This window comes from Macrobrachium nipponense, chromosome 1, assembly GCF_015104395.2.
Source record: "Macrobrachium nipponense isolate FS-2020 chromosome 1, ASM1510439v2, whole genome shotgun sequence".
NCBI lineage: Eukaryota > Metazoa > Arthropoda > Malacostraca > Decapoda > Palaemonidae > Macrobrachium > Macrobrachium nipponense.
In genome coordinates, this window is record NC_087200.1 from 153616292 (window position 1) to 153639582 (window position 23291).

At 42.1% G+C, this 23291-nt stretch overlaps 1 long non-coding RNA gene across 1 annotated transcript; it reads right to left on the minus strand.

Moving 5' to 3' along the window:
* Window positions 1-462: 462 nt before the first annotated feature.
* LOC135219766 (uncharacterized) lies at window positions 463-22928 on the minus strand. Its single transcript, XR_010315504.1, has 2 exons — window positions 22813-22928; window positions 463-1408 (listed from the first exon to the last, which is right to left on the minus strand). It is a non-coding gene; the product is annotated as an uncharacterized LOC135219766 (long non-coding RNA).
* Window positions 22929-23291: the final 363 nt, after the last annotated feature.

The window sequence follows — 23291 nt, forward strand, 5'->3', positions numbered from 1 at the left end:
TTTGGGCAGTGACTAGTTTGTTACATAAACTGCCTAGAAAAAGGCTTAGTAGCACTCAGGTAGTATTATCCCCACTGAAAAGTTGACTTAACCTTTTGAAAATATCTGAGAAATTTATAAGTTCCTGGAACCTTTAGTTTTATGGTATTTAAACTTTTAAATATGACAAATATTTTAATCCTTTTTTCATTTTTCATACCTAGCAAACGCTCAGTCTTAACAATAGGATAATCTTCTTGTGCCAGCAGGAAACTGGTTAAAAACAATCAAAGACTGTAAAGCAAGGGTTCTGTGGCATCTGGCAACTCATGCGTATGCAAGGTGAAGCTGGTCACCCACCAGCCATAGAACCTCGTGACATGCTAGTCTTTCTTTGACCACCTTGGAGAGTAGTCGCTTATGCTCTTCTCCCAAGCTGGTTCAGGACACTTTTAAACATAAAAATGGGGACAAATGAAAGGCTTTTCACCTAAAAAACTTTAATTCTCTTTCATACACCTTAATTTTCACGTCATTATACTAAGAAGTGGAATGACAAATAATACTCACAAAATAATTCAACATAGCAATCTGACCATGTAAGAGGTTATTGAATGTAACTACATTTACTAGGAGACAATGTACAAAATACATTTTTGAACTGGAACTCCTGAAGTATTTATCAAAATCTTTGAAAACACACAATCCACTGAGTTTGGGAAGTGAACATAAGCATTTTTCACACTGCCTTGTACAATATCACACAAATTCATACACTTGTTACTTACTTCATGTTGCTATCTACAGTACTGGTTCTTTGTATGTATTTAGTACAAATACAGGAAAAATAGTGCGAAATTCTGAAATGCTTTCCAGTACAGGAAAAATAGTGAGAAATTCTGAAATGCTTTCCAGTAAATACAGTGGAAGGCTTATAGGATTATTGTAATTAAATGTAGAATTAAGTGTATACAAAGTAACCAAGGTGTATCCCGAGCTTTCAACAAAAAAACATATCGAGCAGCACAAGAATTGAAATTCTTATAACTCTATGTTCACAGAAAAACAATGAAATGAAAATGGTTCCTTGAAATGAGGTCAAAATCTAAGGCTTGAATTAATCATGAAAATATATAAATTTCAGCATCAAGGTGAAAAGTCACACAGGTAAATGTTTTGAACACTGGATAAGATGACAAGATAATCATTAAAACATTTACACACCACATTCGGTTTGACTTAATAAATTCACTGCAACTTTCATTATCCATACTTCTCACATGTTCATGTAAAATACCATTGTACGTGAGAAAACTTGCATCTTTGTCTATGAAAATATCTGCAGTGCATCAAAAGATTTTTACTTCAACTGTCTTTCCATTATGAAAAAATACTCACAATGAAGCTCTACATGTAAGTGAAGTTAAACCTGTTAAAGAAAAAATACTTGTTAATATTTTATTTTAAAAATTAAATGTTTGCAAAAATATTCTAATAATTTCCTACATTTCACATTAATGATCAAATATTAATTACAATAAAGGAACAATGAATAATCTTTAAGATAATAAACTGTCTAAAATGTCTTTAGCCTTGATAATTATGGATGATTTTAGTAAGGAAAGACATCCATGCATAAACATCTACCAAAACCAATTATGAAAAAAGCAGTTCAGTGAGTGTTAGATATGCTAAGACATCACCTGGAAGTGACCCACATAAAAATTACTCTTATGGAAGGGCCATTGCATACTGAGTGGGAACAGCCCAAGAAGCAAGCTCAACCCTCGAGATTTGGTACTTTAATCGTAGGCAACATGGCAAGAACAACTCTTGATTATCTTATCTCCCTGAACTTGCCCCCACAATTGTTGAAAGGAAAAACTAACAATTGTCATCTATGACAATGCCCACGTACTTTGCCTCAGATGAGCTATGACTTCTTCCAGTTTACCACAGTCTCCAGTCCATGGTATAATAAGAGGAAGCAGTCTTTGTTCCAAAGCAAGAGGATGGCAGAACAAAACCAAATATCCAAGTAATTCAGCAAGTAAATAACTTGCAAGTGAACCCAGGCTGACACCAAGGTGAAAATGTGTCAGTACACAGGGCTGTTGCCAGTCCAAAGCACAGAACTTAAAACTAGTAGACAGTCCCACTTCAGACACAAAGGGAGACACTTAGATTTCCAAATGATGGGCACTTGCAAGTACGCATCCTTCTGGTCTATCTTAAGCGTGAAGTCACTCTCTCTGATGGAATCTAACACTGGCCATGCAGCTTCAAAGCTGAAACAAGTCAGACCAGTCTCCAACCAAAAGTTGCCTTTTCCACCCTGAAGGAGTGATTCTACAACCTTAGACATCAGTCCTCTACAACTTCTAGAGTGCATTCATCAAGCATCTCCGCACCCCCACCCCCCCACACGGATAGGATTTCAGCAAGTCCCAAGAGTTAAAGAGTGGATGACAGACCCTAAAGGGAATCTGGTACCCATTACAAAGAACTATACCTAACCAAGGTTCTAGGCCCTAACTCTGCCACACTGACCAATGGCTCAAGTGGCAGCTGAGGAGAATGATTGCCAGCCTCAGCATCAACCTTTCTTAGGAGAAGGCTGAAAGAGCTGAAAGGTTCCCCATGCTTCCTAGAGAAAGACAATTGGGTTTGTAGTTTGGGTTTAGAACGAACAAACTTCCTCCTCTAACCCAGAACCTGAAGGCCGGCTGCAGCTACTCTTGAAACCCCAAGGGATTTGAAGGTATTGCCTGGTGTATTAGAAAATCTTGGGACTCGGAATATCTCTCCACTCCTGCCTCCACGCTACTCTTTGGAAAAAGTAACAAGTATGGCACCTAAGTGTTCCAAAGAGTAGACTATTTTTTGCCAAACTTGCCTTGATAAATGAGACAAAGACTATATCTTGCACTTGAAGACAAAGTTTGACCACAGATTAGCACTCTGGTAAGAGAGAAAGGTCACTCTTTCCCTTCTGACACCTGCAACCTCCTGAACTTAGCCCTCTCATCCTCGGATGAGCCACCTGTAATGATGAAGTAAGTACAGTAGTACCTCGAGATACGAAATTAATCCGTTCCGAGGCGCCCTTCGTATCATGAGGTTTTCGTATCTTGGACCACCTTTTACATGTAAAATGGATAATCCGTTCCAAGCCCTCCAAAAACACCCCAGTAAATTATATTTCCAGGCCTAAAACACATGTTCTAGGGTTACGACGCCGATCCGACGGAACAATTATGACTCCAAAAAGGCAAAATACTGTATACATACTTGAGTAATATTCAACTGCATGTAATGTTCAACCCCATTTTTACTGCATATATTAGGACTTTAGCATATGTCCCTTAGCAATAAGCCTAGCCTATGTTAGCGGTTGCTACTGTAGCCTAGTCTATGATTCTGACATCTAAACCTAAGAAGCTAAAAGCTTAGAATATGCCAATAAAATGTATAAATAATCAGTATATACTCATTTCAAATAATTATTAATTAATCATTAACTATAATACACAAACAAACAAACAAAAAAACTTCCAATCGATTGTTTACATTCAGCTCTTACCGTCTTACGAATACCGAACGAACGCCAAGCAATCACTTTTCGTAGGACACAGTAAGCCATCAATTTTCATTAGTATCTCTCTTCAAGTAATGAAACTACCAAACAGTATAATAACCATTCATTTCTATTCTTTATTCTATCTTTACCTAATGGAGATACCGAGTTACTGACAGCTATAATGAAACATATACGTCTTAGGCAGCATTGCTCTTAGAGATAAAATGCTCAGGACATGAGTTTGTCAAACTTTCCAAGTCATTATCTAGCTTAGGCCACCAAAAATAAGTAAGTACAAGCTCTTTCTTACGTGTAGAACCCAAATGTCCCATTTGTAATTCTGCTAACAAACTAGCTCTTAGCTTAAGTGGAATGACTACCCGAGATCCTCATAAAATGGAACCATTTTGTAGAGAAAGTTCATCCCTTCTGACATAGGGAGTAAGTTCTGAATTATTTAAAGTCTTGGTATTTGTAGTTCACTCTAGCTCACAAAAGCACAAAACTCCAGCTAGTGTAGGATCCTAACGAGTTTGCTTCTTGACGTCTGCATCAGTTACAGGTAAAGATTCCAGGAAACCTACTAAATTAATCCAGTCAGCTGGTACTGGCGTATAGTCTGTAGCAGACATTAGGGGAAGAGGACTTAGAGCATCTGCAGTATCTAAAGGCATACCCAACCCTAAAAGCGTACCCGACCGATGACGGAGTGTGAATTTATAAGCCTGGAGTAGTAAAGCCCAATGTTAAATCCACACTGAAGATAGGAGGAATACTCTTATCAGGTGAAAAGATTCCCAATAGGGGTTTGTGATCTTTCACGACCGTGAAATAGGTACATTCTGATGAAGTTAGCGTGCACGAAGCAAAATACGTAGGTCTCTCCACTCCATCCACCAAATGACAAAGAACAGCTCCAATACCATATGAGCTACTGTCTGCAACAACTATGCATGAGAGCGCTGGAATTCACGAGTGTCTTCTTACCATCTGAGGATGCAGATTCTTGTACTTTACCCTATACCCAATGAGTTTTTACTTTTAGGAGAAGATTCAAGGGTTCCAACATACTAGATGCTTGAGGTAAAAACTTCCTCTAGACTAGAAGTTAAGAAGCCCAGCTCGTAACTGAGTGACATTAGGGGGGGTAGGAGCTTCTGTGATAGCTTGGGACATTTTCTTTAGTAGGATGGATACCTTCCTGGTCAATCATATTGCCTAAGTATGAAACACTAATGACACCAATAGTAATACACTTCTCTAAGCTTAACCTTAGACCAGCAGTCTTTAGTGCTGCTAAAATCCGCCCTAGACACTCATTATTTTCTATCTCAGTAGCACCTGAATTAGAATATTGTCCTGATTGCAAAATACACTAGGGATATCCTTCAACAACTCCACAGCCCGATGGAAAATTCTTGGAGCCGCTGAGATCTCAAAACTTAACCGGTTATACTGAAACAACCCTGTGAATATTTATTTCAGTATACCTCTTCGAATCCTCATCAAGGCATAAGTGAGCATATGCTTGACTCATATTGAGTCAAGCATGATTTACTGAGAGTTTATAGTCCCCACATAATGTGACTCTGTTATTAGGCTTCACCACTTGAACCATTGCTGCAGCCCATGGGCTATTTCTCACAGTAGAAATAATATCCTTCTGAAGTTGGTCAAGCTCCTGATCAATCTTAGCTTGCAGGTGTGTATGGAACTGTAAGTACCTTACCAAACTTAGGTGGTATTGATAGATGAATAGTAAATTTATGCCCCTTGAAGCAACCCAAGCCTTCTGAAAAATTCATTCTTAATAGAATTGTCTATAGTAGAGATGTTGTGAATGTTATCCAACACCCAATTATTTAATCCCTACCTAACAAACAGGGACCCTCACTATTGACAACGACGACACTAGCGGAGCTTACTTCAGAACCATTTTCAAGTTTAAGCAGAGGCATCAGTCTCACTAACCACCTCAAGAGCAGCACCACCATACACCTTTAGACTAACAGTAGATGGGTTAAGTACTGGACGTTCCAAAGCTACATGCCATAACTGCTCATACTGACCTTTAGAGATAAGAGTACAGGTAGCACCAGTGTCTACCTCCATTGGAACACTTACTGTATGAAGCAATATATCAAGAATTATAGGATTAGCCCTCACTGCAGCAACAGAATAGATATAATCATAGCATGGATCACCCACAGATTCATCAGACGGACTACCCTCCGTGGAGAAGTTTACATTGCTCTTTGACTGAGCTTTCTGCAGATTCATTAGCTATGAAATGCATATTAACCCTTACTTCAAAAGGCGTCAAAATCCTCTTCCGCTTCATTGTATGGATTAATAGAACCAATAATACCTGCCATCTTCAAAAGTAGTACAGACCTAACCAAGCCTCAAAGGCAACAGCAATTAATATAGCAGTAAACACTAGCCTAACCTAGTTTACAAGACATAGCCTAACCTACGGCCCACAAAATAAACAGCCTAGCCTATGACACAGGTTAACTACAAATAGTACAAACTTATTGTACCCATACTCTGTTTTTTCCATCTGTCCACCTGCCTGTGGCCCTCGCGCGTGGCAACACTGCGTTCCTGGCTTTAATTAGTTGCGCTATGTGTAAGTTTTAGGTAAATAAAGGGATATCTGGGTGTACATTTGCAACAGAAAAGTGTTTTAATAATTTACTGTATGCAAGTTACACCGTTAATATTATTGTTGAATATAAGCTACCTTTTCGGGGTGGTGAATGGAACAGCCAGACGCAAATTCCATTAAACAGATGCTAAACCAAGTTATGTCATATCATACCTGGCTAAAATGCACTTTATAAAAATTAATAGTATATACTGATATACCTATGTGTAATGAAGTAACACGTAGCTTAGTAGCAGAGTAGGTGTGATCCAATAAAGTTGACATCTTGCAGTAGCGAACAGTGAGAGAAGCAATTTTCCCGCCACTGCGTCTGGCTGTTCCATTCGCCACCCCAAAAAGGTAGCTTACATTCAACAACAATAACAGTATCCTATTTTGAATATTAATGGTGTAATTCGCATACAGTAAATTATTAAAACACTTTTTGGTTGCAAATGTACACCCAGAGATACCCTTTTATTTACCTAAAACTTACACACAGTGTAACTATTTAAAGTCACGGACGCAATGTTGCTGTGCGCGAGGACCACAGGCAGTTGGACAGATGGAAAAAACAGAGTATAGTAAATAGTATAAAATGGGGCTCTATTTACCCTAGGAAGAATGGTTTAGCCTAATCTCTGACAAAAAAAAAATCAAGGAAAAAAATCACATTAACCTGATCTAATCCCATCCTTGTCACCAATTAAATGCGTTATATGCATAAACAATGTCAAAGATTAGTTACAGTTAAGGGTAATATAATACAGAATACTTCAGTATGTCTAGATCCCTAAGATAACTGCAGAAGCAGGCATGCAAGTTTTAGAAGTTACAACATGATGTCTTTTTGAGTCTTATACGTGCCTAATAGTCTGGACAGTATTTAATATTGTGTGTGGTTTCTTAGAAGGCGTCGTTTCTAGTTGGCACCTGGTTGGTCTTGTCACCCCTTTTTCTTCCCAGAAGTCTTTCTCGGTCGAGGGGTTAAGTCCTCTTAGTTTTTATTATAGGAATGACGTATACCTTCTTGCATTATTGAGGATTCTATGGAACCTTGTGGCTCTTTGCCTTCAGAACCTCAACAAGCCAAGTTGGTACAGCTCTTTCTGGAAATTATGATGCCCATAAAAGAGAGCAGTAATATCAGGGAGGCATCCACAGCACATGTGGCTCCAGTCTTATAAGTACAATCCCCAGCTTTACCTCCTCCCCCTGGCCTTCTCTATGCTGGTACCCACGGTCAGCCATTTTGTATTCCTTCGCCAGTGAGGCCTGCCGGTAACTCGGGTCAAGGGGAGGCCGTGACGTCTATCTCATCGCCGCTGGTGACGTCACTCCCAGTTCCATTGGTGATGTCAGTCCCCGTTTCCTCAGTGTCATCTCTCCCTGCTACGTCAGCGTTGTCAGTTGGGGCTGCAGCACTACCTCGCTCCTCTGTGTCATCATCGCTGCCATCCTAGACGTATCCTCTTCCTTCTGTGTCATCTGCATCCTCTCTTGTGGATCCATCTGAGGCTTTATGCCAGGCAGTGGAGCAAATGTGTTGCATTGCTTCACCCCTTTCCTGCCAAGAGGGTGTGTAAGGCTGGAGTGATGTCATCCTCCCATTCATCACCCCCATCTCCGCCACGTCGGTATATCATATGAAGGATTAAGGACTTTGCCTTTTCTTCGTTGAGTAAGAAGCGGCACGTCCGTGTTCCTGAGAGTGTTAGTGTTTCGTCCCCTGTGCAATCTGCTGTGCCTGCGTCGTCCTCTTCTTCGGGACACGAGCTTGTTGCAACCTCGCATGTACGTGCACATGTTGGTGATTTATCTGCTACTTCTGCTCTGGTGCTTATTCGTCGTCATAAGGATCTTGAGGCGCCTGTGAAAAGCTTCAGGTTCTTTGACTGCTGGGTCTGCAGTTGGTTTGCAGGAGGAAGGTGTTGGATAAGCCTGTATCTTCTCATAATCGGTCTCCACTGTCGGAGCAGGAGTAAGGAGACACAAGAGTTTTTGTCTTCCTTTACCTAGGTTGTTGATCTCATTCATGGGTTCACCAATCTGGAGAGTAGGACTCAGGCTCGGTCGTCTTTAAATCCTACTTGCATGGAACCTTTGCTGGGGGCTACACAAGATCCTAAATCGTTGTTTCAGCTTCCTTTATTGGGGCATGTCCAGTTGGTCTTCCAAAAGGTGAACGCTTGTGTGTCAGATCGGGATGGATCTCTTCGGTCAAGGGGTTCTTCAAAGTTGCTTCCTCCACCACTCACGAGGCATAGGAAGTATTATGCTACGAACTCTATCTGCTTGTCGCCTCGACATCTTAAAACAGACATTATAAGTTTCAAGCCAGGGTTGACTTTGGAGCAGGTGAGGTCGCTGGTGTTGTCCTAGTCTCCGCAGGATGCCTTGGCTTTGGAGTCTACGGCAGCCTCCATGTTCCAGACGGTGTTATAGATAGACTTGTGGTCGACGGCCATTGCCAGATTGCGTCTGACAGATCTGCAGAAGGGTTGGTGAGTGCTTCTTCTCTTGCCAGTTTGTTGCAGTCTAGGGGCAAGGCGTTTTCGTATCTTGCACATCTTAGTGTCAATTTGTAGGCTAATCTTCTGATCAGAAAAGATGTGGCAGTGTCCAGGATGGCAAGATCCGTTGACCCTGAGTCCTTGTTGGCACTCAGGAACGGGGATCTATTGGATTTTCAGTTCCTGTTTCCTTGGACTGAGCTGGAGGACACAATAAACCAGCGGCGAGCTGACACACAGGACATGTCGGTGCACCAGGTTGTGTCCAAGTCGGAGTCTCATTCTTAGAGACGTCCCCCTCCTCCTCCTCCTCCTGTTCAGCAGCAAATGCAGAGATGCCTGGTAAGCCATCTAAGAGTTCGGTTTCGGCTGGGCCCTCTCATTCATCATCTCAGCCTAAGTAAGAGGACCAATGTTCCTTTCAATCCTACTCTTACAGGTCAAGGAGAGGCTCCAGAAACAGAAATAAAGGGGGTTGTCAGTAGGTTGGGCACCTCTCCCTCTCCTTTGCCACAGGTGGGGGGGGGGGGGGTGCCTGGCAGGCCAGTGGGCCAATTGGTAGTTATAGGGCAGAGAAGTGAGTAGTAGATGTCCTTCGGGTGGGGTATCTACTAATGTTCGACTTCTCCCCCCAACCCTCAGACAGACCTCTGCTCAGGCGAGTTTATCCCCCAGATTCTCTGAAGTTCTTAGCTCTCCAGGAGGAAGTGCAGAAAATGCTGGACAGAAGTGTGATAGAGGAAGTGGTGCGTCCATCTCTGGGGTTTTACAGTCACATCTAGGTGCCAAAGGCAACAGGGGGTTGGAGATCTGTGATCGACCTATCCACCTTGAATAATTTCATCAGGAATACGAAGTTTAAGATCGAAACCCCACGATCGGTGTTGGCAGCTGTGGGGCGAAAATGACTTCATGCTGTCGATAGATCTAAAGGATGCATATTTCCAAATCCCTATTCATCCGTTGTCCACGAAATTCCTTCGCTTCTCTCTCGGAGACAAGGTTTTCAAGTTCAAAGTCCTATGCTTTGGGTTGACCACGTCCCCTCAAGTGTTCACAAGTCTTCTCTCTCGTCTCCACTTGGGCTCATGCTCAAGGGATCCATTTGCTGAGGTACCATGACGACTGGTTGATCTTAGCGAGTTCCAGAGAGAAGCTGCTGCAGGACAGAGATCGCCTGCTTCAGTTTTGTCTGGAACTCAGCATCTTGGTGAACCTAGAGAAATCGAATCATACCCAATCAAAGGATTCTTTATCTAGGCATGGTTGTCGACACAGCAGTCTCAAGGGTTTTCCCGTCGGATCAGAGGTTGGAGAAATTGTGAGTAGTAGCACGCGACTTCCTGTCGCAACCAGATCAGTCAGCTCATCAGTGGCAAATTCTTCTGGGGAATTTATCTTCTCTGGAGAAGCTGGTCCCTCATAGGCGACTTCATCTTCAGCCTCTGCAATGGACTCTACGGGACTTCCGGTCTCCGGAGGGGGACTCACCCCTGATAATGGTACCTCTATCCCTAGAAGTTAAAGAAGATCTTTGTTGGTGGTTGGACAATCAGAATCTCTTGAAGGGTGTTCCTCTGCATTCTCTGCCACTGGACTTCCTTCTGTTTTTTTATGCCTCCCTTGCAGGTTGAGGCGCTCATTTAGGCGGCCTCGTTACTTCAGGCACTTGGAGTCTGGAGGACAGACGGCAGCATATTGACGTCTTAAGAGTTAAAGGCAGCCTTTCTGGGTCTGAAAGATTTGGGGAGTGTAGAGAGACATTTTGTTGTTCTCATGTTGGACAACACCACGGTGGTAACTCATGTGAACAAGCAGGGAGGACTGGTTTTGCGTCAACTTCACGCTCTGACAGCTCGAGGTTTACCAGTGGGCGGTCAGCAATTCGGTGGAGCTCTCAGCCAGGTATATCCCAGGCAAAAGGAATGTGGTAGCGGACAACCTCAGTCATCGAGATCAAGTCCTTGGCACAGAGTGGTCCCTTCAGGTCATGGTGGACAGACTTTTCCAGGTTTGGGGGAGACCTATGCTGGACCTCTTTGTGACTCGGTTCAACAAAAAACTAAAGGTTTTCTGTTCGGTGGTTCCGGATCTTCTGGCGTTAGCAGAGGACGCATTCCAATATCCCTGGGACAACCTGGAGGTGTATGCCTTCCCTCCATTTTGTTTGATCCGCCAAGTGCTGAACAGGACGATGAGTTTGCAGAATCTCAGGATGACATTAATAGCTCCTCTGTGGTCACAGGCAGAATGGTTTCCGGATCTGCTGCTGTTGTTGTCGGAGGTACCGAGGGAGATTCTGCCGTGGCGGCATCTTTGTCAGCCACACGTAGAAAGATTCCACCAGTCAGTAAAATCCCTGTTTCTTCACAGTTGGGGGCTATCAAGTACCTCCACCAAGCAAGAGGCTTTTCTCAGAAGACAACAGGACATATGTCCAGCAATCTCAGGAAATCTACCTCTGGCGTTTACCAAGGTAAGTGGATGATCTACTGAAATTGCTGTCATAAACAGGGTTTTTCTCCACTCAGAACCTCTATTCAGCTCATAGCAGACTTTTTAAGTCTTCTTCATGGATGAGAAAGGCTTGTCCGTTTTCAACATTAAAGGCTACAGGGCGGCCCTGAGTTTAGTGTTACGTCTCAGAGATGACGACATCTCATCCTGGGAACTCTCATTGCTGTTTAAGGGGTTTGAGCAGTCGTGTTCTCCAAGGGAGCTTAAGCCTCCAATGTCGGATGTTTCCTTGGTCCTGAGAAGTTTCACTTCAGCTCCTTATGAGCCTTTACTTCGTTCATCATACAGGAACTTGACACTCAAAATGGTTTTCCTCCTGGCCTTGGCTTCTTCAAAGAGAGTGGGGGAGTTACATGGACTGAGCTATGATATGAAGCACACCAGGAGTTGGCGGACAGTGTCCTTCGAATTTGCCCTGGAATTTGTGGCTAAGGCCCAGAATCCTTCGATGCAGGATGACAGGTTCGCTTCCTTTTCCATTCCACCTCTGGATGACTTTGTGGGTGGTGATTTGCAAGAGCTCTTGTTGTGTCCTGTCAGGGCTTTGCATTGCTATCTTAAGAGGACATGACAGGTTGTCGTAGGCTTTTAGTCAGCACGGGGCATTCTAAGAAAGAGGTGGTTTCGTGAAGCTATCACACAGGCGTATTTGACTCTTGATGATCACATCTGTGCAAGCTAGAGCACATGATGTCATGGGTATTGGTCCCTCTCTGCCTTTCAAGAAGAATTCGGCTGTTCATAGTTTTGAACGCTGGTACTTGGTTATGCCAGTCCACATTCACCTCTTTCTATCTTAAGTATATTGCCCACAGATCTATGGACACTTCTTCCTTGGGTCCTATAGTGGCTGCCTAACAGATTGTAAAACTCATTGTTGCCCTTAACCGGGCACGTTTGTATTCTACTTGAGATGATTGTGTGGAAGAGAGAATGGGTGAGTTGACTGGTGTCTTTCTTTTTCTTGTTCCTTTCCTTCTTCCTATGGGCGGGTTGACGAATAGACACATCATTTACTGGATTGGTCTGATACAGATGACCAAGGTAATCTTCCCATATATCATTGTATGTAACCCAGTTGGCTGAGTTGTTGGATATCAGTTTATCTAGCTTCTCACAGGCATTAGTCCCTCTCCTTACATATTTCTTTTGGAGTTGGACTGGTGGGTTGGGCCCCAGCCAGTTTGGGATGTCTGTACCTCCCACCAAGTATAAGTCTATCCTATTGTTAAGACCAAAAGTTTGTTCGCATATGAACAAAAGACAAATTTTCTAAGACAATTTGTATTTTTCATACCTACAAACCTGAGGTCTTAACGTTTTACTGCCCACCTCTAGCTGCCCCTCTGTCATCTCATGACATCCTGGATTGGGAAAGACTAAATGAGACAGCGTGGGTGAGCGGTCTTCAACCAGTTTTTGCTCGATATTCACATGCATTGCCAGATCTCACAGGTTCCTTGCTTTTTCAATCTCCAATTGTTTAACCAGATCCACCAGGCATAGAAAATTATCCTATTGTTAAGACCTCAGGGTTGTAGCTATTAAAAATACAAATTGTCTTAGAAAATTTGTCATTTTTTATAAATTGTTTAATGTTGAGTACTACTGTATTTGCTGCCAATTACCATTTTATCTTATATATCTTGATTGTGTGTAGTGTTGTCATTTTTATCATTTTATCTTGTGTACCTAGATTGTGTGAACTGAAATAAAGAATACTTACTATTATTATTATTAAGATCTGATTTACATCAAAATCCAACCTACAAGAAACCATAGGAAATGATCTCCGACGTAACTCAGGGACTGCCTGTACTATATCTAGAAATGTATCACAGCAGACTACTGTACTTTATGATAATGGTAGTATGATAATGCTACCATAAGAAATAACAGTAATATATGAGGGTAAAAAAAAAACCTAACTATACTGGGCCATTACACACTCTTAAAGCTAAGACCAAGGTACAGTGCTTTCACGCTAGATACATGAATAGAGACCCTGACCTCATGCTGGATGACAGAGTTTAAATGTGGAATTTATTACCCTTAAAATATTGTTCTTACACAGAACAATACTATAATTAATATATATCGCATTTAAATATAAATATATGATCAGTAAATTATTACTTTTGGTTAGACAAAATACATAACCAAGCAAAGGATTAGAGTGCTACCCTTCTTTTCATGGGGATAGGTTAAGTATATCTTAGTTTTACCAGACCACTGAGCTGAATAACAGCTCTCCTAGGGCTGGCCCGAAGGATTAGATATTTTTACGTGACTAGGAACTAATTGGTTACCTAGCAACGGGACCTACAGCTTATTGTGGGATCCGAACCACATTGTATCGAGAATTGTCGGGATAGGTGCCACGGCCCACTGTGGAAATGCAAAACCCTTCTAAAAATGCTTACAACTACCAAATACCATATACTCCTTAAAACTAAAATGCTTATAACTGCCTATTTTAATAGTACACTGTTTCTTTCAATATGGAAAAAAGCAATTTAGTGATCATTTTAGAGACATGGCCCATAGACAAATTCAAGAATTGGTGTAAGTTCCCACTTAAACATGAAAAATATGACCCACAAAAATCCGCGACAAAGTGGGGTAGCACTGCAACACTGTACAAGAAGAGACAGTTCAAAAGTAAACAAGGTTGATTCATTCACAATATGGATTTCCCATAGAGATCCAAGTACCGTATATTTCTGTGTATAAGAGGACCTTTGGATAAGAGGGGTAATAAATCATGGCAAATTTTCATGAATTTATCTTATATTTGTAGTATAGGACGACTTCTAAATTATAAAACCAAAATGTTATTTATAGAAAAGTGATTATTTACAAAAATTAAAGTTCAACTATATTATTTATGATAATGATGACTTAAATAAAGGTTTTTTTGCTTGTATCCAATTACAGTATATATTACTAAGTACTATCATTGTTACTGTATTACAGAATATAAACATCATCATGTACTTCATTTGCATTTGATATTGTTACATTCTAAAAATCGCAGCTGATTTGAGTATTATCAATATCTTCATTGCCATTATTTGTTAGAGAAGATATAATTCGGAGATACCTTTTATTGTAGATCAAAGAAGCTTGGTTGAAAACGTCCACATATTACTTCATTGCATAAGCATTAGGTGCAATTTCTCCAGTTCCTAACATCACTTCGGCCTGCTGGCTGTTATACATTTTATTTAGCCTCGGCTACTACCTGCAGCTTTAATTCACTAGTATTCTTTCTTGGGATCTCCATTGGATGAGGGATAAACAAATATGTATTTTAATTTTACTTATGAAAGCCACCATTGAGAATTGGCAGGGTTTAACAACTTGACAATTTTCACGGAGCCCTTAATAAACGCTCGATAGTTACGGTAAACGACATCAGCAATCAGCTGTTTCTCAATTCGGTTGTTTATGTCAATACATGTTTATAATAAATCGCTTCATCCAAAGAATTTCCTAAAACAACCAGAATTTTTTTTTGGTATTGGAGGATAGAGGAGTATCATTAGTAATTAACAGTTTGATGAAATGGTAAACATATTGCATGTGTTATCGTATTACAATATATGAACAGAGTAATGATGCGCCATTTGCATTCTAGTTTTGTTTAGAGCCTTAAAATAATCAGCTGATTGCATTTTACCAATATCATCACCGTCTTTAGTTGCCAAATGGAACTTAATTCAGAGATACATTCCTTTCATAAATTATTAAAGCTGGGTTTAACAAAGCCAATTGTATATCATGTTTTTCATACATACATTGCCTGAAAGGGAAACCATTGTTTTGTTTATGTTTCATCGCAATTCTCAAACAACCACTAATAACAATACAATAATGAACAACAATTATCATATATAATTATTGTTCATATGACTGAATTGTGTTAAACAGTTACAAAGAGCTTTATGTGCTGCCTCACTTGATGTTCGCTGTGTTTTATAAAGAAAAAAAAAAAGCATGGGGAACGTGAAAATAGTGTAATAAAATCATTTTAAAAATGCCATGGACAGTACCGAAGATGATTTGTATGATACTGACGACGAAGCCAAAATTGACTCCATGATGGCACATGTGATCAATCTTGTGATGTGTATGAGAAACTTTTAATGAAAAATGAATATTATGTCATCCTAAATGTTATTACTACCGTAATTGCACTACCATTGAATTTCTAAAAGGTTACTGAAAGATAAAGGTTGCTGTGAGCGCAACCTTAACTCAATGTTTACATTTTCTCAGCTGGTACCGCATGGATAAAAGTTTGTTTCATAGTTTTTTCAATTATTCCTCAAATAGGCTATTTGTTATGAAGATATGCCAATACATAATATATAAGGTAAATATGATATTGTTATGTTACAATAAAGTTTCATACATACTTACCTGGCAGATATATACATAGCTAAGACTCGTCGTCCCCGACAGAAATTCAAATTTCGCGCCACTCGCTACAGGTAGGTCAGGTGATCTACCGCCCTGCCCTGGGCGGGCAGGACTAGGAACCATCCCCGTTTTCTATCATATTTTCTCTCTTCCACCTGTCTCCTGCGGGGAGGCTGGGTGGGCCTTTAATTGTATATATCTGCCAGGTAAGTATGTATGAAACTTTCTTATTGTAACATAACAATATCATTTTCATACAATCAACTTACCTGTCAGATATATACATAGCTGATTGGCACCCTTCGGTGGAGGGTAAGAGACAGCTTCTATATGGAATAGACAGGTAAACAACATATGTTGTAGGTATAAATAAACCTTGGTTCCTACCTGATAGGTGGTAGACTTCGTGGGTGTTGCCCAGTAGTCTGCATCACCTCAAGAAACTTTAGCGAGATATATGATCTATGGCCAAGAGTTCTTGTGGGTCTGCCGATGGGGTCTTATCCGCTTACTCGGCAGAGCCTAAAAGGACTTTGTCAATGGGTGCTGATCCACTTATATGACAATAGACCTTATGAAGGAGCAACACAACCCAATCCCGACCACCTGATCCTAACCATATGTTAGAACTAAGGATTGTTACGAGTTATCCCCGAACTCGTCACAACAACCGTAACTCAAAACCACTACGCACACATACATAATTTTCAAAAAAAAAATTATACTCAACTAATTGGATATGACAAGAATTCTCTTACTGAACAACATAGACGGCCGCCCGTGCTAGCCTAAGTCCTCCATTGTTCGAAGAGACTCTCGACCATATCCAAAAAGAAAGAAAAAGTATATACATTTAAGGATTGGTGTCGGCTCCCGTACCCAGAATCGTATCCGCCGATACGAAAGGACCTAGAGAAAAACACTTCTCATATGTCACACGCACGTCTTTCAAGTAATGAGATGCAAATACTGAGTTGCATCTCCAAAATGTCGTATCTATGATGTTTTTAAGCGACATATTCTTATGAAACGAGAGAGACGTCGCTATAGCTCTCACTTCATGAGCTTTTACTCTCAACAGTTGTAACTGTTCGTCAGGACAGGCCTTATGAGCGTCTGTAATGACGTTTTCTTACAAAGAATGCCAGCGCATTCTTGGACATCAGTCTTGTGGGGGTCTTTTTATCCGCGCACCAAAGACCTTTGTCTAGAGCCTCCCATTTGATGCTTTCTCTGAAGGTAGAACTTCAGAGCTCTAACAGGGCATAGAGACCTCTCTGCTTCTCTGCATACGAGACTCGACATGCCTTTTGACTTCGAATGACTTAGGCCAGGGATTCGTAGGGATTCTCGTTTTTCGCTAAAAACAGGGTCTTAAACGAGCAAATCGCTGAGTCTCCCTGAATCCTACTTTATCCTGCAGAGCATGCAATTCACTAATTCTCTTTGCCGTAGCTAAAGATAATAGGAATAGGCATTTTCGGGTAATGTCTCTAAACGATGCCCGATGAGGATGGTTCGAATCTTTCCGATGACAGATACTTTAGGACTACGTCTAGGTTCCAGTTCGGAGGTACTGGTTTCCTTAGACTTTGAAGTCTCAAAAGACCTTATGAGATCGTGGAGATCTTTATTATCTGCCAGATCTAAACCTCTGTTCCTGAATACAGCCGAGAGCATACTTCTGTATCCCTTTATTGTGATACGGCTAGATGAGATTTTTTTCTCTCAGGAATAGCAGGAAATCAGCAATTTCCGCTATAGAGGTAGTGGAGGAGGACAACTTCTTGGATCTACACCACCTTCTAAATACCTCCCACTTTGATTGGTATACTTTCGTAGTGGAGGTTCTACGTGCTCTCGCGATCGCGCTTGCCACTTCGCGAGAAAAGCCTCTCGCTCTGACAAGTCTTTCGATAGTCGAAAGGCAAAAGTCAGAGCGAGAGCGGGGAGGTTTTGGTGGTACCATCTTGAAGTGTGGTTGGTTGTCTGAGAAGATCCATCCTTCTTGGTAGGGATCTTGGAAAATCTACGATCCACTATACCACCTCCGTGAACCATTCCTGGGCCGGCCAAAAGGGGGCTATTAACGTCATCCTCGTCTCTTTTGACGCCACAAACTTTCTCATTACTAACCCCAGGATTTTGAATGGGGGAAAAGCATATACGTCTACTCGAGACCAATTTAGCAGGAAGGCGTCTACCATAAGAGCTCTTGGATCTTCCACGACCGAGCAAAAAACTGGGAGCCTTTTTGAAATGAATGTTGCGAAGAGATCCACATGAGGAGTTACCCCACAGAGACCAGAGATCGAGACACACTTCCTCGTGTAGTGTCCATTCTGTATGAAGGACCTGGTTCCTCCTGCTGAGCCTGTCCGCCCTCACATTCCTTACTCCTGTACGAACCTTGTCAGCAGGGAGATGTTCCTGTGAGACGTCCAAAGTAATAGGTCTCTCGTGAGCTCGTAAAGGAAACGAGGAGTGGCGTCCCTCCCTGTTTCCGAATGTAGGCAAGTGCGGTGGTGTTGTCCACGTTTACTTGCATACCTTGTTTGACACCAGAGGTTCTAGGCTCTTCAAGGCCAGACTGTACGGCGAAGAGCTCTTTGCAGTTTATGTGCCAAGACACCTGTGCTGGTTCCCAGGTGCCTGACACTTCCTCTGAGCCTAATGTCGCTCCCCAACCTCTCTCCGACGCGTCGGAGAACAACACTAGGTCTGGGTTCTGTGTTCTTAGAGAGATCCCTTTGTTCTCTTCCAGAGGGAGCAACCACCACTGTAGTGTGACTTTATCTGCCCTGGAATGGGAAAAACGTCCGACAGTTGTCCGGTTTTCCAGCTCCAAGACCTCTTGAGGAAGAATTGAATCGGACGTATATGAAGTCTTCCTAGAGGGAAGAATTGTTGTCTAGCGAGGAAAGCGTCCCCAGAAGGCTCAACCATTTCCCTCGCCGACGTTTGTTGCTTCTCTAAGAAAGAGAGACTATCCGCAAACCTTTTGCGATTCTCTCTTGCGAAGGAAAAACTCGAAAACCCCGAGAATCCATCCGAATCCCCAGATAGACTAGGTCTTGTCTGGGGGTCAGCTGAGACTTCTCGAGGTTCACAAGCAATCCCAACGCTTTGATTAAATCCAGAGTTAACTTTAGGTCCTCCAAGCACTGTTCTCTCCGATCTGGCCCTGATGAGCCAGTCCAGATACATAGAGACATTTTCACTCCTTTGAGGTGAAGAAACCTCGCCACATTCTTCATCAGGCTTGTGAAGACCTGAGGAGCTGTGGACAGGCCGAAACACAAGGCTCTGAACTGAAGATCCTTTCCCCCCGTCATGAAACGGAGGTACTTCTTCGATGAAGGGTGGATCGGGGACGTGAAAGTAGGCGTCTTGGAGATCTAAAGACACCATCCAATCTCCCTGTCGTAATGACGCCATGACTGAAGCAGAAGTCTCCATGGAGAACTTCTCCTTCTGAACAAATTTGTTCAGAGAGCTGACGTCCAGTACTGGTCTCCAGCCTCCCGAGGCTTTCGCCACTAGAAAAAGGCGATTGTAAAACCCCGGGGAGTGTTGATCCCGTACCAATTCTATCGCTCTCTTGTCCCACATTTGTTCCACCATCGATCGAAGAGTATCCCTCAGCACAGGATCCTTGTATTTGGCTGATAGTTCCCTTGGTATTGACGTTAGGGGAGGAGTGTTCAGGAAAGGGATACATATCCCCTCCTTAAGATCGCCAAAGATGACGCGTCTGCATTTATCAGTGTCCAGGCTTCCACAAATCCCAGGAGCCTGGCACCTACTGGTGCTTGGAGGAGAGAATCTCATTTTCCCTTCTTAAAGGGACGAAAAGCAGATCTACCTCTCTTCTCTGGAGCCTCCTTCCTTGTGGAAGGTCTGGAGGTCGGACCACCTCGAAGGGCTGCACCGTTGTACTGGGTCCTTTCTTGTCCGATGCACAAGCAACAGGTTTCTTCTTTCTTGCGACTGCGTCAGCAGATCCTGAGTTGCCTTCTCAGTTAAAGAATGCGCAATGTCCTTTACTAACTGAGAAGGGAACAAAAAGTCAGATAGAGGCGCATATAGAAGTGCTGCTCTCTGAGCATGTGAGACTGCCTTTGTTAAGAAGGCGCCATATACAGTCCTTTTCTTTAAAAGACCTGACCCCCCAAACAAAGAGGGAGATTTCAAAAGATCCATCCTGTACCGCCTTGTCAATACAAGACAATATGCATAACAGGGCTTCAGGTTCGATTCCTTCCGAATCATGGGCTTTCTTGGACATCACCCAACCGGGACCAATCTAAGAAGTTAAAAAACTTCCAATACCCGAAAGAGTCCCTTGAGGAGATGATCCAGTTCCGAAAATTCCCACGTAATCCGTGCAGAATTGAGACTTTGACGCCGTGAAGCGTCAACCAAAGTCGAAAAATCTGTTTCGGTTGTAGAAGGGAGAGCAATCCCATATTCTCTCCCGTCTGATACCAAATGCCTCTTTTCCCAGCTAATCTTGCTGGAGGCATGCAGAAGACTGTCCTCACTAAGTCTTTCTTAGACTTCATCCATGAGTCTAAGGAATGTAATGCCCTCTTCAATCGATAGGTGGGTTTGGGTTTCATTTTTTGAGAAAAGACGAAGGCTTCTTCGTCTTAGCACTGGAAAAGAGCGAGCGCGGAGAGGGAGGAGCGGCAGGCGTCAACTCGTCTCCGTACTCCTCAAGAAGTAGGGTAGTCAACACCTTATAGTTAGACAGACCTTCTCTTCCACTATATTCGTCATCCGAGTTTTCCTCTAACTCGGGATCTACATGCGTCTCCGCTCTTCCTTTCCGAACGTTCTTCTTCTTGAGGAGATAAACTCCTAATAGGAGAGGGGGGCTAAGGGAATGATAATCCTTCCTCTTTCCGCTCTAATAGTCTTGGAAGGCGTCATAAGCTTCGGCTTCTCTAGAATTTTAGAAGACGCTTCACGCTTACATGACGCTTCCCGTTCGCCAAGCGTCATGGATGACGTCTTTTGCTGACGTCTCGATGACGCTTCGCGCTTGGAAGACGCTCCGCTCTCCAAAGGCGTCCTACTTGGCGTCATAATATTGGACGGAGCGTCATGTCTATGCCTCGGTTTCCAATGACGCTTCGCGTCTAAAAGACGTCTTACGTCTCTCTGGCGTTACGAAACTCTCGTAAGCACCTGTTCTCGCTCTCGAACTAGACGCTTCTGTAAGACGTTTAGACCGTTTTCCGTCTGTATGACGCTTCTCGTTGAACAGGTGAGAGAGGACGAGACTTCTTAATTGGAAGCGTCACGTCCTTCCGACGTGGCGCTAAAACTCCCACTAGAGATGACAGTTCCTCTTGAACTGCCATAATGATCTTTCTTGACGCTTCTCCCACGTCCAGTGCATGACGTCTTTCGTCATCACTCGGGGGAGAAGAAGGAAAGGGTACTTCCGCGTACACTTCAGGTGACGCTGACGCCCCCTTCGCTTTCTTGCTAGAAGACGGAGCGTCATCTGAGAAACGCTCCTGGACTAGAATCTATGTCAGGCTTCATATGACGCTTCAGCGGTCTCGACAAGTTCGATTCCTTCCACCCTCGTTTAGGTGAGGGAGAGGGAGAGGACGAGAAACACTCGCGAAGGACGCTTTTTCTATAGCGCCCTTGCGCCGCCTGCCCCGAAGCAGAGCTAGCTGAAGGGACGTCTGACCGTTGGGGAGGGATTCCCCACAACCTCCTTAAGGCTTTCGACTTTCCTTCCTCCTCTGGGCTTGTGAGCTTGGAAGAGGTCTAGGCCCTGGGAGCGTCGCAGGGACGATCAAACGCCCCTCCACAACACTGGGAGAACTCACTTCACTGTAATGCTCACTTTATTCACTAGCCTTACCTTTGAAGTCAGCCATCTTGGACTTCATGTCTCTAATTGTATCTTTCAGATTGCGATTTCCGATGCCGAATCCGAAAAAGCACTCTGAGAATGAGATACATAGGGAGAATCTACATCAGTAGGATTAGAATTATCAGTGAAAGGCTCAATAGGCCTTGAACTCACACCTTTCAATCGTCTAATTCTATCCCTCTCTAACTTCTTCAAAATAAGAAGTCAAAGTCTTCCACTCTTCTGCATTCAATCCCTCGCATTCCTTACAAGTATTAATAGCAGAACACTGAAACCACCTACATTTACGGCATACAGTGTGAGGATCAACCGAAGCTTTCGGTATCCTCACCCTGCAGCCTACATTCACACACATTCTCACACTCACATTAGAATCAGACATACTGAGAAAAATCCAAAAGAGTTGTTATTCCAAAAACAGTCCACTGTAGCGAATGCCAAAACACGATCCAAATACGTCACCAAAAAGCCGAAAAAAACGATGATCAAAGGATGAAAAATGAATCTAAGTCAGGAGGTAATAACAACAATGTTGATACCACCGGCGACAGAGAAATATGATAGAAACGGGGTGGTTCCTAGTCTGCCGCCCAGGGCAGGCCGGTAGATCACCTGACCTACCTAGCGAGTGGCGCGAAAATTTGAATTTCTGTCGGGGACGACGGGTAGTCTTAGCTATGTATATATCTGACAGGTAAGTTGATTGTATGAAAATGGTTTATTATCTTTACTATAAGTTTTATTTCATATAGTGAATCTTCATGTAATGTTGGTGGTTAGGCTATAGCACCAAAGCCGAGGCTAGCCTACCGATAAACATCTTAGAATGCAAGGTTTGATTTTTAGAATTGTAGTAAAAGACAACCACCAGGATTTTGGTGTGAATTTTAGGATTTAAAGGTCATTTTATACGCGGAAATATCCGGTATGTATTAGGTAATTTAACCAGACCAATAAAAGTAAATAGCCAGTACATAGCAGATCATTAGTCAAATGAACTTGATGTTTACTTTCAACATTTGTATAATGAACTTTTTCCTGTAGATATACGTACTGGTATATAAATAAATTTGTTAATTTTCAAGATACTCCCTCTGCCAAAAGCATTAGAATGAAACTACTGTACCTCAGAATCTGTAAATATATATATATATATATATATATATATATATATATATATATATATATATATATATAATATAATATAATAAAATATGATATATTAGCACTGTAACAAAAAAAAACTTGCCTGCATAATGCCTGTGGTAAGGAAGATATAATGGGCCCATAACCTTGGGAATTATCATATAGTTCGAACAACGGGCAGCAACAAGTTTGTAATTTTTAGGTACTGCAAACAGAGCTGAAAGACAAACAAATGTTCCTTAATAATGAAACCAATCATTCTTAAAAAGTCAGGTTACCTGGAATATGACAGTTCTCATATTCCCTTCCAAAATATCATTCTGAAAAATATCCTGTTAACTGTAAGTTACTGGAATATGCCAGTTCTCATATTCCCTTCCACACATTGTTCTGAAAAAATATTCTGGTAGCTGTAAGTTAACAACAACAAAAATATTGTTGAGTTGATGTACATTGATGCTCAAATCTCATGCGACATGCTTCTTTTTGTATCGTCCAGATTCTCAGACTCAACATGACATTGCCAAGTAGTGTTAAACTTTTTTTTTTATTTCTAATGTCATACATGTTGGAAAGTTAGTG